Below are 6000 nucleotides of genomic sequence, written 5' to 3' on the forward strand. Positions count from 1 at the left end.
CGGCCCGTCTTCATCAGCTCAAGCTCAAGACCCTCGCGAGGGGCCAAGCCTCGCGGGGCGGATGACAGGAAGCTTCCTCAGAGGCAGCCTCATCAGGAAGGCTCGCGAGGAGGCGGAGAGATCAAGGCAAGGGTACCTCGCGAGGAACCCGTGACGCAAGCCATGACGATCGAGACCAGGCGGGCGCCAGGTGGGCGCCGGCCTGCGCAGTGTCCTTGTTTCCCCTTTGATGCAAAGGGGGCAAGCACAGGCCAAGGCATCAGGCAAAGGTTACCATTCCGGTGCAACGAGACCAAGACCAGCCGGACGGTAGGACGGAGGTCACCGTGGAGCCCAAGACGGCGTCATCGTCAATGCCTTTGGCAGCCGAAGACCACCTTTGGTCAGGATAACTTGTACTATATGTTCCCCTTCGAAATGGCCAATTGTTGGCGCCCTTCCCGCTCATTATTTGGGGAGAGGCCCAGGGCCTCTATAAATAGAGCTAGCCACCACAGAGTAGAGGAGAACACCCCCGGGGAGATCTGGTAGAACCCCAGCAGAGAGAGAGAGGCGACTGAACTCACCCTAGCAGTTCATCGCACCAGCTCAAGAACACCTCTCGCGAGGCTGTTCTTCCCTTGTACTGTCCATCATCAGCCCCAGAGGCAATCCACCACACCACACACTGGAGTAGGGTATTACACCACAACGGTGGCCCGAACCAGTATAAATATCGTGTCTCTTGTGTTGTTCATCATTTTCATCTTAGTTCGCACGAGAGGATCGGACATAGATTGGTAGGGGAGAGATCTCCGCGCGCACCCCAGTGTTCGAACCTCAAGGGTCTGCCGGAACCCGAAACCCGACAGTGGCCACTCCCAACCCCAAACATCAAGCCACATCTCTTCCTTCAAGCCGGCGAATCCATAATTCAAATTGTAGATGAATCATATTATCAAAAACATCATATGCAAGTTAATTAGGGATGAACTATATCTCAAAATCTTAAACCAAATCCTCAAGTTTTCCACTCAAATTCCTCAGTTTTTAGCTTTTCTGGTACTTTCAAGTAGGATAACACCAACTGGCTAAGACTTCAGAAAAAATCACAATGTCAACGGTGTTTGCAATCCCTTCTTTACCCCCATACTCTCTTGCAAGTTTCGCTTCTGCATTCATATGTTGTTGTAGACTTGCACGTTTAGGTGTTCCTAAGATTCCAAGTACAAATGGCTAACCTTGCCAACTAGATTTTGGAGTAGAATTTTTTGTTAGGACCATTCACCCCCACCCCAACCCCTTCTAGTCCGATCCATTGTTTTGTTGGTTTCACTTTTTTGTTTACTTCTGCTTAGTAATTGTCATCTACAATTCTTTGACTAACCATCATGGGATGCTGGAGTATTTGGACTCAATGGAAGATAACATATTCAGAAATGTTGTTGAAGATATCAATGGTTAGAGACAATATCTTGAAGAATGTCTGAATATCACTGTGATGCGTATGAAATATCAAAAGGCCGAGCTATTAAAGAATTGGTACACGGTTAACCTGTGAACCATACAGTTTACGGTTCACTTCATTTTTCCACGTGGCCTAGAAAAGGAATTGGATAACTTTCCTTTATTTAACTTTCCACTTTCCATATATTTTGTACATTAGTATTAATATAAAATTACTGTGAAACAATTGTTCTACGGTTCCTGGGTCAAAAGAAAAATTATTTGACTAACCATCAACCTTTCTCAAAGCGGTAAATCAAGAGTTTCAAGCCTGGCACCTTTTTAAGATTAGGAGGGTCCATTGCCATGTCCAGTGGGCGGTTTGTCAACACTACCAATTAGTTAGCCTAATGACCAATGTGGTATTTTACTTCTTGGGCATTTTTGCCCACTTTCCTTCCTCTTTCGTCAACAAGTGTCATTCGGGATGTTGTTTAATAGTTTTGCTAAAGCACATGTAGATGTGCCCTAAGTATTGCATATATAAGTCCTATGCCATTAATTTTACGTGAAGATTCGTGTAAGCATTTTCATTAGTCTATTTTTCTTTTCTTTCTAGTTTGAGTGAGTCACTTAGATGTGCAATATTTAGAGCAAAACTGCTCCATGAACGATAGTTGTGTCCGATCTTTGCACGACTGGTAAATCCAACGGCCGGTGCCCTTGTCAATCATACTCATGTCCGGCTGGATTTAACTGGCGTTCGTCAATTGTGTGAATTCTATCATGTGCATAGCACCACTCTAACTAGAGCACATCTAGATGTGCCCTAAACAAATCATTTAACTTTGTTTCATGACCAACATATATATGTGTGTGTGATCTTGGCTTTGTATCCCGGTTTCAGTTCTTTTTCCATCCATGTTCATGTTTTTCAAGAATTAGCTTGTATTCCCTTTCCATTTGTGTGTTGATGCAAAACTTTCTAAGAATTGTCTTTTCGTGTGACCGTTGTCTGGATCACATAATATGCAAAATGCATCAAAACCACCCATATCAATCCCCTCGCTTTCCAAATGAAAGTAGGTAACTACGTGGTTTTTTTTTGAATTTTAACTACATGGATGTAGATCTATGCATCCATAATGACAATTCTTTTTTGATGGCGTGTTCATAAGAGTTGACAAAATCTTACAAATCATGTTGCAGTTGTATATGTTCACCAGTTTAGCACCATACATGTTTTCTTCTAATGTTGTGTTCACCTGCCGTGTTGCTCCACACAAGTGTTGTATTCTTATTTATTTTTTCACGTACATAATTAATGTTTATTATACATCTTTCGTCTAAATCTTTTGCAGTTCTAGGTTTGTCGTAAGTAAAACTTTTAAGTTTGACAACTTCATGGATTGTTTTTTCTAATATTTACAATATCACATATAGTACGAAAGTATATGTTATGATGAATCTAATGAAGTTACCCGCAAAAAAAGAATATAATGAAGTTGATTTGGTGTTGTAGATGTTGGTATGTTTTTCAATAAACTTGATTAAACTTAAATAAGTTTGACTTAGGACAAACCAAAAACTTCAAATATTTTGAAAAGAAGGGATAGAACGGAGGTGGAATTGCACTACATGCCATTCCACTATGGTCAGGATAAAGGATAAGTAGGTGGGAATTTTGTGTGTGTAAACCCATCACGCCTTAGATGATACTCCCTCCGTAAACTAATATAAGAGCATTTAGAATACTAAAGTAGTGATCTAAACGGGACGAGGATTTAGAACTCTCGGGTGCTCCGCACCCCTATACATACAATACCAGGAAAAAAATACCGAGAAATTTGAAAAAAAAATCTAGGATTTTGGGATATCAGACGTAGGTTCCCAATGTACTTCCGTCCGAAATTTGGTGAAAAAATACCAGGAAACGTATTCGCGGCAAAAAAGACAAAAAATTCCTATGTATAGCAAAACACTGTTTGGCTACATTTTTTTTCCAGGCAGTAATTCCTTTACCACGGATACGTTTTTTGGTATTTTTCACGAAATTTCACACGGAAGTAGATTGGGAAACCAGGTTTGACATCCCGAAATCTTGGATTTTTTTTATTTTCTGAGATTTTTTTACGAATATTTTTCGTATAGGGATGCGGAGCACCCGAGAACTCCTATTTTCCGATCTAAATACTTTTATATTAGTTTACAGAGAAAGTATTACTTTTTACCCTTCTTTCTCAGATTTCATAAAGAGAAGGGTCTCAAATAAATGCTTAGACATGTTACACGCAGGGATATAAACAAGTACTCCCTCTGTCACAAATTACTTGTTGTAAAAATGGATAGAAATAAATATATTTAGAATTAAAAATACGTTTAAATACATTTCTTTTGCGACAAGTAATTTGGAAAGGAGGGAGTAAATGTCTTGGCAGTGAAAAAAAATCATAGCAGATGGACTCTTCTGCGTTCTCTGACTCTTCTCCAACCCAAGTTTTTTTTAAAGGATGATCCCCGACCTCTACATCTGGGCGACGCATGAAGCCATTTTATTGATTATTCACAAAGACCTTACAAAGTAATACATCAATAATTCTGAAGCCATCATCTTGGCAACATCTGTCGCTACTCCTATCCACTTGATGAAGGGGTGCCAATTGTCCGAATCGAATACCAAACAGACCTCGCACCAAAGCCTAATAATATCTAAAGCCGGAGGCCCCAACCAAGCAGCATTACTGGGTCTAGGGCACATACCGGTCCGGCGTACTCTCAGAGACCGCCGCTACCGTCGTCCACCGAACCATCTTTAGAGCGGGTACTGACGCATTAACCTTGCCAGACCTACCGTCGACGCCACCACGGCGCCAGACAACGTCACCTCCCTACACGCGTCCATCATCATACATCCGTCACCGAAACCCTGCTGCGCCACGCTGCCGAGACTCCATATCGTCGATGCGTGACATGAGACGCCGCTCCACCGCAAACCGTCCACTGGTCCCTCTAGCCAATGCACACCTCCAAGAATGACGCCCTCAAGGAGGGAAGGACACAAAAGCGCCGCCATCATCCGATCAACTGATCAAGTTTCCCCCAGAGGTAGTGGGGGGAGTAGGGAGTTTCACCTTGATGATGCCTTCATGAAGGAAACGACGCCAAGGGTGTCAGCATCACCGGCTCCAGCCACCGGCGGAAGACTAGGTTTTCACCCGGATCTGTCCCAAGAACATCGACCCGGAAACCTATGCACCATCCAGACCGCCTTCAAAGCCCCAGATCTAGCTGCCCAGATCCGGTGGCCATCCACGCCAGCACTGCCACCATGGGAGCCCTAGCATACCGGCCACTGCATGTCTGTGCCACCACTTGAGCCTGAGAGGTGGGTTGCCATCCCACCTCACCAAACCGCGAGAGCCGCCGAGACAAATCCCGCACGCTCGTCACCATCTCTGATCTAAACCAATCCAGAGCCAAAGCCACTAAATCGCCGGTGCAGATCCGCCTTGGACAGGGACAGCACCACGCCATGCCGCCGCGGGGAGCCCGAGTTTCACCTGCCGCCGCCTTCCAGGGCTGCCACCCCGGGATCTAGGCCGGGCGTCACCGCCGCCGCCGAACTGTGCCCATGCAATGCCGCAAGGAAGCAGTCGCGGTGAGCCTCCGCCGATGTCCAGCCGAGCCCCGCGCTTGCATGACGCCGCAGCCTGGACAGGCCGCCCGCATCAGCCAACCCCCGAGCAACGAAGAAAAGGGGCCCCGCCACCGGCCATCGCGAGGGGGTTTGCCCCGGTGACTCTGGCTGGCGGCGAGGGTGGGGAAGGGAAAGGAGGAGGGGAGGGGAGGGAGGTGCGCGCCGCCGCCCGAGTTGCCCGCAGGGGGACGATGCGGGGGCTCAGATGCGATCGATTATTTACCTTAAAATTGGCTGCACCAACTAGGGATGCACACAAGCTTTTAAGTGTGAGTAGTAGGATTTTTAGTCTCAATTACGCACCAAGCCTTCCTCAGTAAATGCGTGAGTACAAGGAAAGTCTGGTCCTTAAAAATAAATAGGAATCAAAATTTGTCTTCGTGAGGATTTGAACCCAGGTGTTGGGTTTATACGTCCACTCCTCCAACCCAAATACAAGAGAGATCTTTGCTTCATCAACACAATATAAGAAAAGAAAAAAATGGTTGTTTTAGCCTTTACAAAAACACAGTCCCAATCCACCCTCTATCTTGGCAGTAATCTCCTGTCTGGTCTTGTCTCGGTTCTCAGCATATTTTCCTAGTTCTACTCCAACCCAAAGATCATCACAAATACATGCATGGAACCAAGAAATGAGGGAATCGGAGCAAGATACAAGAACCCCAAATAAAGCAGAAGGCAGAATTACTATTGCAGCTGCAAGCTTAAATTGTTGGCACGGTATCCACAGTTGGAACCAAGCGAAGAACATCAATGAACTAGGGTTCATACCAGCATCGAGGTAATGCTTTCGTTTCATATTTTGCGTGACACGGTCAGCCGCTGCTGGAGGCAGCCCCTGCTTGGGCACTGTCATGCAAAACAAAAATTGGACACGA

Source organism: Triticum urartu, chromosome 6 (genome assembly GCF_003073215.2).
Source record: "Triticum urartu cultivar G1812 chromosome 6, Tu2.1, whole genome shotgun sequence".
NCBI classification, from domain to species: Eukaryota; Viridiplantae; Streptophyta; class Magnoliopsida; order Poales; family Poaceae; genus Triticum; species Triticum urartu.